Source organism: Manis pentadactyla, chromosome 8 (assembly GCF_030020395.1).
Source record: "Manis pentadactyla isolate mManPen7 chromosome 8, mManPen7.hap1, whole genome shotgun sequence".
Classification (NCBI taxonomy): domain Eukaryota; kingdom Metazoa; phylum Chordata; class Mammalia; order Pholidota; family Manidae; genus Manis; species Manis pentadactyla.
This window is the reverse complement of record NC_080026.1, coordinates 124414637-124428992: the sequence shown is the minus strand read 5'-3', so window position 1 is coordinate 124428992 and position 14356 is coordinate 124414637. Positions and strand designations below refer to the sequence as shown.

General features: G+C 45.5%; 1 long non-coding RNA gene across 1 annotated transcript; it reads left to right on the top strand.

Annotated features, from left to right (window-relative positions):
- Nucleotides 1-9434: 9434 nt before the first annotated feature.
- Nucleotides 9435-13859, top strand: LOC130684508 (uncharacterized). Its single transcript, XR_008998785.1, has 2 exons — nt 9435-9571; nt 13584-13859. It is a non-coding gene; the product is annotated as an uncharacterized LOC130684508 (long non-coding RNA).
- Nucleotides 13860-14356: the final 497 nt, after the last annotated feature.

Below are 14356 nucleotides of genomic sequence, written 5' to 3'. Positions count from 1 at the left end.
AAAAGTGCCCAAGAGAGTCTTCTAAACTCCTAAAGGAAACCACAGACCCAAATTAGTTTCCTGATGATCAGAGTCATCTACCGTGCCCCACTCGCGCCCTCCTTTATGGAGTTCCCTGCTGCTCGGCAGCAAGGACACCCCAAAGCCTTGTTGCTCAAACAGGATGAAGATTGAATAAACAGTCGTATGATGAAAGCTTTTACTCTGGTGAAAGCTTTTCTTCTCCTTCATCTAAGAAAACTTGGATCATTAATTAAGGAGACTTTGAGTTTGCCAAAGCAGTCAATAATTCAGAGATTTGCTTTTGAAATACAGGACAAAAGACAAAGCCAATCTATCTTCATAATGACAACTCAAAAGTCAAAATGTATCTGTCATTATCTCTCCCATCTCCTGCATAATCTGGGCTACAGCTTTCTGGGTCTTTCTTGTGTCTCCCAGTTACTCTTAGGGAGAACATTTTTTGGGGTCTACTTTGAGTAAGATTGGTAAATGTACCAAAAGTACATTAGACATATGCACATTTGGTAGCTGTCCCTTTTAAGGCTGGTCACTTGGAAGGGACAGGTGAGGTGTAGTGAAAGCTGGAAAGGTCTTGACCACTGGAAACCTTGTACTGAGAGCATCAGTCAGCTATTGCTGCAATAATGCTGGGTAACAATATCAAAACCTCAATAACAAATATGCACTTTTCTCACTCATGGGGTGTGTGGGCTGGCTGAGGCAGCTCCGCTTTTGGCTGTAGGTTGGGTTAGATCTCCTCCTTGAGTCTCTCATTGATGGCTCTTCAGGCTATGCTCTTCTTGTAGTGAGTGTGAGAACATCAAGGGAGGCAGGTAGAAACCAAAACCTGAGTCTTCTGTGGGCCTATGCCTAGAGCTGGCACACTGCCACCTCTGCTCCTATCGTATGACCGAAGCAAGTCACATAGCCGAATCTAGTGTTTGTGGTAAGGAGACATACTCTACTTGTAGTGAATGATGCAGGGCCAGGAGGGAAAGAAAAATTATGAGTAAATGATAAATCTATCCCACCAAGCCTGAGTTGGAAGTCCAGGGGTATATCTAGGAGGTACTGCTATGGTTCAAATTTCAGGGACAAGACGGGGATGGAGGCTGCCTGTTCAAGGCCACTTCTGTTGAACAACATCCCATCTTCTCTGAAAACTCAGGCGAGAGGAATCTAGGAAAGTCATTGACATTCTGCCAAAAGTTCTTCTAGGCTAGATCAAAAGTGAAAATAACATATACACAAAAATTTTGAAGGCTCTTCTGACCATCGGCTAGAAGGAAATGACTATGTCATCCACATCTACTTTTAGTATTTAATCACATCCTTTCAGTACCATCCTTGGCTACATATGTTTACATCTTCAGGAGCTGCCTTCCTATGTGACTCGGAGGGAGATCCAGGTTGACTGGTGTCTGTGGGAGGTTTGAATTCAAATTCAATTCAAGAAACATTTTTTTGAGCACCATCTATGGACCAAGCACTATGTTAACTTCTGGGGTTGCAACGTGAATGAAGCAAAGTCCCTTCCCTCTAGAGCTTCATTTAGTGCAGGAAGACAGGCAGTCAACAAACAGGGTGACTATAATGTCTCACATGGCAGTAAACACACTACAGGAGAATCTCTCAGGGGAAGGGAGCGAGGCCTGGGGAAGGGCAGGTTGTTACTGTTGGTTTATGCAGAGTACTCAGAGAAGGCTTGGTGGAGAAGGAGTTTGAGCAGAGACCCACCGGCAGTGGGTGGGAGCCATGGAGATACTGAGGAGGTGTTCCGGGCAGAGGGGAGGGCGAGTGGGCAGGTCTTGGAGCAAAAGCTCAGGCTGTCTGGGGAGTAGTGCGAAGGCCATGTGCCTGGATCAGAGTGAGCAAGGGGTAGTATGGTAGGAGATGAGCCAGCAAAAGAGCAGGGGCCCGGCCGCACGGGGCCTGGTGGGGACGTCTAGGAACACTCCGTTCCGGCTCTGCACTCACTGGCTTGGCAGCCAAACCAAATGGGCTTGTCTGTCACAAAACCATTTACCCGCAGTATGTGAAACCCCTTGGGGGCGTGGAGGCTCTAGGCTGGACTAGGGCTGGGAGTGTCCTGCTCGATGGGGCCAGAGGCACCAAAGGGAAAGAGCAGTGTGGCCACCAGCTCCCACCTGGCTCCCCAGTCACTCCGAGATCATGGGGAAGCCAGCCGGTCCTTAGGGAGGACAGACACGGAACATCCAGTCCCACGGGCTGGGCGCCGAGTCAGCTGCCTCTGGAAGTGAGTGATTCTCTCACTCGCGTGTCTTCTTCCTGCTCCCCATCACCTTCTGTGTGATTCGTGCAGCCCCCACTGCCTCTGTGTGTCCAGGCTGCCTCTGCTGTACATCACTGTATGGCCATCCTGACTTTGTTGACCTCTCCTGGCTGGCAAGGGGGAAGAGCCCCTGCCTGAAGGCGAGTTCGTAGTCTGGGCACAGCTGCTGCTGAGTCATTTGGAAGGGAAAGAGGGAGCCTTTTAAAGGGCATTTATTTGGATCACAGTATAGGCTGGGAATGTGTTTCTTGGCTTAAATGTACATATTTGGGATCTAGAAAGAAATAACCCATTTGGTTTCCACTTGAGAATTCCCTTCCCTGGGAAGTCATCTTGAAATCCAAGATGGACAAGCAGATGACTGCCCTCTACTGACCCTCCTGTGGTCCACACAGGGTTCATCCAAAGTTGCCTGTGCCAAGGTGAAAGCTGGAGAAAAGCTGGAAGCATTTCTGTTCCTCTGTTTAGCTGTTTTCCTAAATCGCTTATTTTTCAAGCTGTAATTCCTTTGTCCTTTTGGAAGGATGCCGTTGTTTTTGTCCCATTGTGTTTCCCCCAGCCCTTCTCACCGAGGGCTTGGTAACTTACGCCTGCTATTCCTTAGCTTCCAGGTATAATCAGTGCCCATTCTAATCATACAACCGACCAATCATGAGAGGCCCCCAAGGGGCCCAGGGTTGAGAGACCGACTATTCATAAAATCTTACTTAACATAGTCTTATCTTGCCAGGGAAAAAAAAGCCATCTGTCTGGCACCCCGCAAACCCAGCACCACACAGGTACTCCATCCCTCCTTGAGGGAGCAGCTCTCACCAAAGTGTGTGGCACACAGACTTCAAAAGAGAAAATGCCACACACAGGAAATGACCGGAATGTTGATGGACATTGTCAAAGGGGAATTGTGTTTGCTGTTAGCAGAATGCACCTTGCAACCCAGAAAACAGAAAGATGAAAAAAAAAAAAGAGAGAAGGGGCAGGCTCTTCTGCATCTCTCTCCACTGCAGCCATGCAGGAAAAGCAGCTGCTTGTCCCTGTCCTTAAGATTTTCCTTGAAACTGCTGCAAGAAAGCATTGCCAGGCAGTTCCCGAGTCCCACCCCATCCCTTTCTGCCACCCCCTCCCAAAGAAGTGAAATAGGCTTATTTGCATAGGTCAGCATCTGAAGGTAATTAAAAATGTAATCTTATATTTGCAGCAAGCTCTCTCATCTGTAGTAAACTCCCACCACCAAATAACATTACTTCTCTACATCTCTGGTGTACTTAAACTTTTTCTTCCTTTCCACTTATGCAATGGGTTTAGATCCTCACTACAATCTGCCCCAGCCAGACAGTGGCAAATATTTCCATTGTACGGATGGGAAAACAGAAGGGCAGAGGGATCACAACTCACCCAAGCCCCGCAAAGCCAGGACTAGGAAGCCAGGTGTCCTTGTTTCCAGTGAATAATTTTTTCTACTGTTCGTCAGGAAATATTTTATCATGAAAATGATTAAGAATGGTTTATTCTAGTGTATTAATTGTTCTGGTCAACTCAGTTTCCATGCCTGCTAAGTTAGGCTACAAAATGTCCAAAAAAATACAAGGAAAATGCCACTGACTAGGATTTTGTAGAGGATTTTATGTAGAATTTGGGGGCTGGAAGTTAACTTGAAGTACTTGTAGACCCCTCCTCCCATCATGCACAGAACCCTGTGCCCTGAGGGGGCCAGTGTCAGCCAAGAGTGACACACCAAGGAAGTGGCAATCAAAGCTGGAGGAGACGGACGGCTCTGACTCCTGGAAGATCAGTCCAACGGCTTCAATGGTTCCAGAAGTTACTTCCAAATCCTACTCCTATATAACCTTGTCTACTTACAGTCAGGGGTCAGCATTGTGAAATGCTGTGTGAAAACATGTCTGATTAAGTGAGCTTTCTGGTTGGTTGGGTTCTAAATGGAACTATGGTCTAATTGGACTTTTACACTAGAAGGCAGCTTAAGATAGTGGATGGAGCACTTTACTGGGCACCGAGACACCTCTTTTCTGACTCAAGCTCTGTTAATAGTTCCTGGGCCTGTAGGGAAGTGGTTGGAGGCCTGGCACCTGGTCCCCCATCTGCTACCAACTGGCTGCCTGATTTCAATGTCTCTGAGTGTCAGTGTCCTCATCTATGAAATGGGGAGAGGATAGGTTGGACAGATTGATCTAGAAGGGCCCTTCCGCCTTGAGAAAACTTTGATTCTAGGGCACACACACACACACAGCACTGTCTCTCCCCATCCCAGCCCCAGGGAGAGCATATTGGGATCAGTGAACAATTTAGGAGCACAGATCAAATCTCAACGGGACCTCCAAAAGAGCCTGCATTTTCCTTACAATCTACTTGTGTTCCAGGAGGTGTCAAATTGGGTGAGTGGGTAAGAGAAGCCTTTAGTTCCATAGCTGTTTTTGTTAAAAAATGATAGGTTCTAATAGGATTCGAACTGTATGAGGAAACATTTAAGTTCCCTTAATAAAACATCTTCCTTTCCGCTGAGTCCAGGGGGCTCTTTCTTCCAGCAAATCCAGGAGCAAAATCTCCTTAATGCGGAAGTGACAGCCACGTGACGAGATTGGGCGCTCTTCCTGTCTAGCCCCTCACTGTCCAGCCAAGGGGGTTGATGGTCACTTTAGCATCACCGGAGCTCACAGCTTGCCATGACCTCCCCAGCCCCCCAGAGAGCAGAAAAGAAAGATACACACCGAAAGGAGCGGTCAGCATGTTCCTGACTGCTTTTCCTTCTCCTAAGCCATTAAAGAAGCTCCCTTGCAGGTCCACAGGGAGGAGGCCTCCATTGCTAATGCCCTGGCCACTCAGGGTGCAGGACAGAGGAGGCTTTGGGGAGGGAGCCCCCTCTTCTCCCACTGTTAAGGCCCAAAGCAAGCCTCCTTCACGCCTTCTTCTCCAGGCTGAGTTTGCCCATTGCCGTCTATCCCCAGCCCCTGACACACAATCCTGAGTAAATAGGCCTGGCCCGGGTCCGTGTGGGAATTCTGGGGAGTTACGATTGTTCTTTCCAGGAATGCACAGACACCAGCAAAAATTCATTTCCCAGACACTCGGCTATTTTGAGAACCAAATCTCCTGCCTCTGTAGCAGTCAAATTGGGGCTTTTCAAGTCTTGCTTTACAATAGAAACCTGTTCTGCCTTCAGCTGCCTCTTACCCACAAGAATTCAAGAGAGAAAGAGAGGCCATTAGAGTTTCTTCTCCCCATCTCCGCTCGGGCACAACACACGTTTCTGGCCAACTTTCCTGGCTCTGCATCGTAGTAAATTCTTCCTGACAATAGTTAGTGACAAGCATGTCAGAAACAACAAACTCCGTCATCTATATGGCTTATCAATAATTTAGTCTCTTCTCCCTCGTGAGGGCCTGTGTGTTTTGCAATAATGAAATATATGATTTTAAAAATAAATAATAGGCTGTTGTCAGCCCGATTGTAGCTGCAAGTTATGAATGTGATTGATTGATTGAACATTTGACTTCATCCGCTCAAGCAGGATCAAAGAGAAGCTCTTCCACCCGCCTAAGGCCACTAGCAATTTATTTAGAGACTGTGTTCGTATCCCAGCAGGTAGCAATATTGGACTGAGGTACACAGAAAATCAGCTCTTTGAGGTTTTTTCCAAGTCCAAGGGAAGCAACAAATGAGATTTTTTTTTAGTTCATTAAATCATTAACCACTTAATCACTAAAAACAAGGTATTATAAGCGTTCCGTGTAGCTGGGATACCCAAGAAACGGAGGAAATGTTGTTTTGCTGAGATCTGGGGTTGGAAGGTGGGTCCTTTTACACAACGGGACAGTCTCTAATTTTTTATTTATATGGCACTGAATTTTTTTTCTTCATCTTAATAATCAGTGTGGCAACAGCCACGCTGACATCCAAAAGTGACAGGTGTCTGAATTGCAATGAGGTGTCTATACAACCGCCAACGTAGGGGAAGGAAAAGACAAAGGTGTGGAGGAGATGTTTGTAAAACAAATACTGCAACTGCTAGGCTGGTTGAGTGGAAAGGAGGAAAAAAGAGAAAAGAAAATGGGGTGTAGGACTTGGCTGGTGGTATGGAATACGACCCCCAAATGCATCTTCAGTTTTGGTGCCCGGTTGGCTTAGGAAAGACTGTCCCTTCTTTCTCAAGAAGGGTCTTGGGGTCAAGTGTGACTCTTCATCCCTCACACCACAGCCTCCCTGAGCTATTAAAATCCCTGCAAGCCAGAGCTCTCCCCAAGAGCAGGGCGGCTGTTTGGCATTCCAATGAGCAGCGCTGGTGAGGCGCCCGAGTCTGGAGCCAACCAGGGTGCTCGGAATAAAGGAGACAGGATGTGAAGGCCCGAGGACATCCACCCACAGAGGGACAGGCCCATCTTAACAAGAACAGGTTACGGTTTTAGTTGTTCTAGCAGGGGAGTGGAAGAAAGGGAATGTGTCTTCCCTCTCCGGCTCCCCTGTTCCTGCGCTGTCTGACCTCAGGCAAGGCAATTTAATAATCATCCGGACGCATTTGACTTCATAGGGCCTTTCATCCACGGATCTCAAAGCACTTCACAAATACCAATTCATTAACCTTCACAACCCACCCTGGGGGACAAAGGGTGGGCATGTTTCCCCGTGGTGGGAACGCTCAGCTGGAGGCACAGGGAAAAGAGTTCTCCCTTCAAGGTCACTTGAAAGTTGACCAAGAAACTCAGGAGTGAGATCCAGGAAGCTGGCATCACGCCTGGGTGCCGCTGACTGCTGGGGCCTCAGTTTACCCTTGGTGCCTTTGGGCTGGGTCCGCACCTCTGATTCTCCTCACACAGAGCAGAAGAGCCACAAGTTCAGAAAGGGCAGGAAAAGCAACATCGCTGCCTGCTGGCTGTGCGCTGACCACTTTCATGTCCTACATCTTCTTCACTCCCTGCAAGAGCCTGTGAAGTTCTATCCCCCATTTTACAGGGGAGGAAACTGAGGCTAAGGGAGTCAAAGATTTATTCAAGGTCACCTAACTCAGAGGGAGCAGAATTAACAATAAATCTGTTTGTAATAATAATAATTATTATTATTATTCATGAACATACATGGCCACTCCCTAATAATAATAATAATAATAATAATTCATGAACATTCACGGCCACCCCCGAAGGCCGCCCTTAAGAATTCTCAGTTCACAGACTTTTCTGCATCTCTGATCAACTCATCAATTGAGCCCATGAGCTCGAACAGGAAATATTGAGGAATGGCAGAAAGCCTGGCTCAATTTACAGAGCTACAAAGTGGGGAGTTACTAAGTGGGGCAAAAGAGTGGCTCTGAAAAGGGAGGTGGGGGAAGCAGGGGAGGAGAGAGGGACAGCTTGGGGTGGGTTTAAAGTGAGGTTTTAGGGGGATGAGTTTGGCACAAGGGGGAGAGAGATTTGGGAAGAGCTGCTGTGCATGTGTGAATTACATCATGGAGAGATAAGGAAATAAAAAGAATTTTAAGAAGTTTTGCTTTGCCTTGTGTATGGTTTCTTAAGGGACTGCAGTATAGATTTGATGTCAGACTGATGCTTCCCTAAGTACAATGCTAGGCAGAGGCAGGCCGGGCCCCAGTGTGGTGTTTGTGGGTTGCATGCCCTGCTCTTTCCATGTTGTGTTGCTGTCATCCCTCCCACCTCGGCTGAGCTGGACACCCCAGTGGCTGTGTGCCCATGATATGTAGAATGGGTACTTGTCACACACTTTTCATACGCTCTTATAACTTTTGTGATTGAATGCTCCTTCCTGTGAGTAACCTTGGTGGGACAAATAGCATCATTGACTGCTATCCAGGTGAACTCATACACAGGCCAGGAAACAACCAGTACTTTCATGATGTCTAAGTCAGGGTAGATTAACTGCCATAAGAAACAGCTCCAAAATGTCAGTGGCTTAACATATTGAAAGATGATTTCTTATATGATGTCCCATGTTGATGTCCCTAGTGGGCAGTTCTCCTGGGCAGGTCACTCCCAAGCCATGACTCAGGGACCAGGTTTCCATAATCTTGTTATTCCTCTGTCCTCTGAGGTCTAGGAGTCCTGCTCTTCCAGTTGGAACAATGGCAGAAAGATGGAGTATGGAGAAGGGCACAAAACTCAGGAGCCAGGCCTGGCAGCGATGTACCAGTCACTCTGGTGATTACATGGTCCCACCTGACTGGTGGGGAAGCTGGGATGTGTTGTCTAGCTGCTTCCAGAAGGAAAAGGACATCTGGTCTCTCTACCACACAGGGTGCTCCCCCACAATACTGGGGACTCCCTTAGCAGCCAAACTTGGAGCTCTGCTGGAGTTGCTCCTGCAGGCACTGGGCACCAAGTTTGAGGGTGGCTAGGGGTCTCTTCCCTCCCAGTTGATTTATGAGTAAGCTAGGATCCTGCAGAGGTGAGCAGAGCTTCTTTGGGGAGTTTCTAAAAAGACGGTATGGACCTCGACAATTGGGAGGCATCTGACATTTTCTGGTTGGAGGGGGGACATGTCCAACTTAATAACCACCTTGGTACTGACATTGACCCAGGCATCCTTCTCTTTCTTCTGTAAAAAATAAAACCAGACAAACAAAAAAACACCACGTGATATACAAACACTGGATAGAAGGGATTTCTTACCTACATACAAAAGGTGAGTGCTAAAACTTCTCAAGTTTCTGTCTTCAGTGTCCATCCAGCCAAGGTTGACTATGCTTTCTTGGAATATCTAGTGAATCTTAGTCTAAAGAGCGTTATTTGTCACTCATTTTCAGAACAAAAGCCTTAGTGCTCTTCCCATGTGCAGCCATGGCCTCAGCAATAAAACAGGTGGAAAACTTCACTCCTCTGTCTCCCTGGAGAAACCATGCTTTCTGGGTCACTATGACAATCCCCAAACATGTAGCTTTACGTTGGAACATAACTGTGTACACTCCTCACAGATTTCAAGGGTCCAATAATGACAAAAAAATGCTTATAGTCCAGTCTCTTTCTTTCCATTTCCTCTGAAAATACCAAATACCAAACTCTGGTTGTAATACAGAATCAAGGCTGCAATATTCCAAAGCGAAATCACACTTGTCCTTCCGCCCAGGGTCTTTTCTCTGCTGCCTTCAATTCCCCCTCCTTTTCCACTTGCGGAAACAAAAGAGAGAATTTATAACCACTGGCCTCTGTCCGAGAACACAGAAGAAAATGAAGCCAGGCAAACAACAGAGAAAAGTGAACCACAGAAAAACAAACTCGAATGAAACTGCTTAACAATCCTACAGCGCAAGCCCAGCAGGTGAGTGCTTTGACTTCTTTTCCTCTTCTTCCTAAATGTCCAGTTGTCCAAATTCTTAAAGTAAACTTGAGGGTTGGTAAAGAGCTTTGAAAACCCCTACATAGAAATGACTTGCTCATCAATATATATCCTGAATCTTTAAAGAAGTCATCTGGTTTGACTCAGTAATTCTAGTTCTGAGACTATCCAAAGTCAATTAATTAGGTCAGAATCTCCCAGAAGCAGAGCCTGAGACAAGGATTCGGTGCTTGTGAATAGTTTCTTTGGGAGGTGATCTCAGCAAACATGGTGAGGAATCAGGGAATGTGGGAAAGGGCAATGAGAGGAAAGACAATATGATGGAGACGCTAATGAATTGGACACTGTGGGTAACTAGGGCCCAATCCCATGAGGACTGTCTGATAGACTGTGTAGAACAGACCTTTCAGTTGTCACCCTCAGGAGCAAGGAAGCTGGAATTCCTTTCCCCATTGGCTGAGGGGAGCTCAGGGACATTAATGTTGGCATGTCCAGGCTGTTCCACATGTATGGAGGCCAAGTATAACCATGGCCAGAGGACAAGTTCAGGCAGGTGACTTAGGATGCCAGCAGACTGACTATCCAAGGACAGTCTTCAGGGAAAAGCCTAGGAATGGGATGCTGATAGTATCTTCTACAGATAATAATCCTAATATAGAAAAAACTAAGCACAACAGATTTGCAGCATTACCTGTAACAGTGGAAAAATTGGAGGCAACTTTAATGTCCACATTATAGAGAGAGCTACATGTATTCTGGCATCTACTCAATGAGATATTGCCAATTCTACTTTTTTCAGTAACAATACTGTGTGTCAGGCTCAGCACTAGGTCCCGGGATCACTATGACGAGAAAGATAGACCTGGTCTTTGCCCTCTGAGAGTGTATGCTCTCATTTGTTTATGCAGGATTTGATAATACATGGACACATGCCTAGCTTGTACTACAAAACCCTGGAATCAGGATTGTACATACAGCATGATCTTAATTCTTTTTTTTAAACGCATAGAAAAAAGACTGGAGGGAAGTACACCAGATTGCTAATAGTGATTCCCTTTGGATGATGGGAGTTCCTTTGCTTATTGCATTTCTATTTTCACCAAATTTTCTCTAATAAGAATGTACTCCTCTCATGAGGGAGAATGTAATAAACTTTATTTGAAAATAAGAGAAAAAGAAGTCACCTGCTAAGCAGAAGGGAACTCAAAGGGAACCCCTCTCACCATCTCTCTACACCCAGCTTTCATGTGCGTCTAGCATTTCTGGTTCCCCACTGAATCTGGAATCAGCCTCTAATCCAAAGTCACTTGGGGCACTTCTCAGGCATGACTGGGTTCTGGAGGTAGCAAGTATCTCCTGATTAAATGTGAAATTCTTAGGGCACCACAAAGAGAACAAGAAATAGCGATCCTTTTTAATTTTCTTAAATGAATTCATGGAAATATGAAGCCCATAGTCATGTGGCCCAGGTTGCTGGTTCCTCTGTATACTGATCAGCTTTGCTATTGTCTCCAGCAGTTAACTAGTGTCTTCAGTGTCTGCAAAGTTCCTGCTTCTGTTAGAAATTTACCATCCCATCATGGGGAGGAGACCTACACGTTGGGGAATTTTCTTGCCAATCATCTCTCTAGTAGATTCTTGAGACTTAGGGATGAAAAACATTACCTAAATACAAAATATTCTCATCAAATGCTTTGTAATTGTGAAATGAGCTAGATTTAAGGAGCAGAAACATGACTATATCCAACAAAATTTCATTTACTGGAATAGTTACAGTTGCTGAAATTCATCCTGAAATATTTTACATGCAGTTTAAAAGAGTTAAGTATTTTAGAAATCCTCTCCTTGCCCCCAACTTACAACACCTCAATTCTAAATTATTTTTGGTTTAGATGGAAACATTTTCGTTCTTAAGCCTTTCATTAATTCAGGATGTGGCTATAGGTCCAGGCTGCAGCATTGTACAACACTAGGGCACTCCACTCACATAGGGCTGTCCCTTGGAGGTTTACAACAGAGTCTGTATGGATTTAAACATAATTTTTGAAACAATTTTTTCTTGATGTTCTTGAATTTCCGATAGGGCTTTTGGATATTTCATTCTGATGAACATGCTCAAAGCGAGGGCCATATTCTGTTGAGGATCATGATGATCAACTCTTCCCAAAGTGTGTTATTTATTACTAGTTCCTTGGTATGTCAACAGGTATTTTGTGAAAGAAACAGTCCATGGTTTAAATTTGAAATGAGTTTAGGAAAGGCTGGTTAAGTAAATTGAAACAGGGTTCCTTACTGCAGGAGGTCCTGGTCTTGAATATGCTGCTGTCATACATCTTTATGAACTTCCAAGACAGCAACAGAATATATAGTGTTTCCAATTTTTTAAATGCAGAAGTGATCCCTCAACTGCCCTTTCTGTTTTTTGTTTTCTGTTGGGATGCCTTATACACCCATAGTTGGCAATAAGTGCATGTTATTGGTACCAAAGTACGTGGGCTGTCAGATCTAGGCCAGTGGTTCTCAAACTTCAGTGTGCAGCAGAGTCACCCAGAGAACATTCTAAAACACAATTCCTGAGCCTTCCCGAGATATTCCAGCTCAGTAGGTCAAGGTGGGACCTGTGAATCTGCATTTATAACTTCCTTGGTGATGCTGTTACTGCTAGCGCAGAGACCATGTCGCAAACTTTGAGAACTACAAGTTTAGAAAGAAAGACGTTGTGATTTCCCAGAAGGACAGACAACCTGGAGGGAAAAGAATGGTTTCCTAGTTGCACAGCTGGTCCTTTGGCTATGAATGTCCCATTTCCTCATGCAATGCGTGATGGTGAAAGGGTACTTGATTTTTAGAGGCTGGGGCTGAGAGCCTAAAGGAGCAGATGAGATCTGACCCAGGAGCACAATTAAAGGTAGTCACAGAAGGTGCAGTACAAGGTAGCAGTCTATGTAGGGCAGGTGTAAGGAGCACCAGCTTCGGCGGCAGCATCCTGGCTCTGAAGCCCAGGCAAATAATCTCTTTTGAGCCTCAGTGTCCTCATCTGTCATATGAGCACCATGGGTATTACCTGCCAGGGTTATAAGAAGAGCAAATCGGATAGCAGTTGTGAAACATTAGCACCATGTTACGTGGCTGGCACTCAGTCCATGGGAGGAAAAAAAGACTTGCTCACTGGGAATAAGGCAAGACTTGGGTACAGAAAGTGGGGCATCAAAGCCAGGCAACAACCTTGATTTACTGAACACTTGACACACAGTAGGTGCTCGTTAAATATCTATTGAAGAATCCATGTATTTGACAGAGGGATGGACCAGCCTGACCCCAGGAGCTACTGAAAAATGAAACAGTGAGATTTTGCTTTAGTCAGGCGAGCTTTTTCTTCTCAGAACAACAAACAAGAAACAAAACAAAGCAAAACAAAAGTAAAATCAGACAAGGTTTTGGTTCTGAAAGACACTGAACAAAAACACTTGAGTTATTATCTCAAGAAAAATCAATGACTTTCCCATCCACCAATGTATGAGCCTTCGGCGTTGACTTGGAAACACTGAAATCCTCCCTGTCTGATGCTCTCCTGAGTCCACAGGCTGAGCTCACACATTCCTGCATTCCCGGGTGGCCCAGCCAGTGTGAAATTATTTCCTCCTTGGATTGCAGAGCCATTGCTGCAGGTATGAACGCGCCTTCGAAGCCCTCTGCCTTCTGGCTCACATAGCGAGCGAGTGGACAAAGAAAAGAAGAGGCAAATCAAGCAGGTGTGGGGTTTGGGGTTTGGAATATCACAGGGGAGGTAAGCACAGCCAGGAGGCCAGCCAAGAGCTGAGCAGGTTCTTGGCTGAGCAGAACAATCACCTGGGGACAGGTTATTTAAATTATTATTATTATTTAATGACAGATTCCTAGATCCTACCTTAGACTAGATCAGGATCTTCATCTTAACATCCCCTTTTGAAGATTCTGTGATGAAAATAATTGCAGGAATCAATTTCTGTTTCAGTCCTGGAGATACCATCATGCAGAGCTACCTCTAATCTTTTGCAGCTCACCCAGGAGCCTCAGACTGAAGAGAATTCCTCCCCAGGGCATTCAACACCTGCCGGACCAGGCTGACAACATTCAAGAGGAGGGTGTTCTTTTAAGAACATACAGTGTGGAAAAGAAGAGCTGGAAAATTCTCAAAGACTCTTCTCATGTTAGCAGCCATGTTTCTGCAATTATGTTTTAGAAAGCATTCATCTGCAAAAATAATTACAAGGAGAATGTACAATGAGAAGTGGTCTGTGTCATGTCTGCTTAGAAGAATGTCAAGATCCCTCCATTTGGCATTTTGGCACCCAGGAAGAAAAAGTGGATGAAGAGGCCCCTTTGGGTATCTTGTTAACAACTGAAGAGCCATATTTTATAGCCAGAGAAGCTGTGACTCTTCACACACTCCTCTCTGGCTCTCCCTGTGCCACACGAGAGTAATGCCCTTTATGGAGGGCCTGTAGGAAGCATTCTATATGCACTATCTCATTTAATTCTCATAACATGTGAAAAGGGCAGGGGTCAGCAAACTGTGATCAGCCACCTGTCTTTGTAAATACAGTTTTACTGACACAGCCACTGCCATTCATTTACATATTGTCTTTGGCTGCTTTTACACTAAGGGCAGATCTCAGTAGTTGCCACAGAACCCTATGCCCCATATTGGAGAGAAATCTGCATGCCCGTGTGAATGTAGCAATATTCACAATAACCAAGGTTATGGTAACAACCTAAGTGCCCATC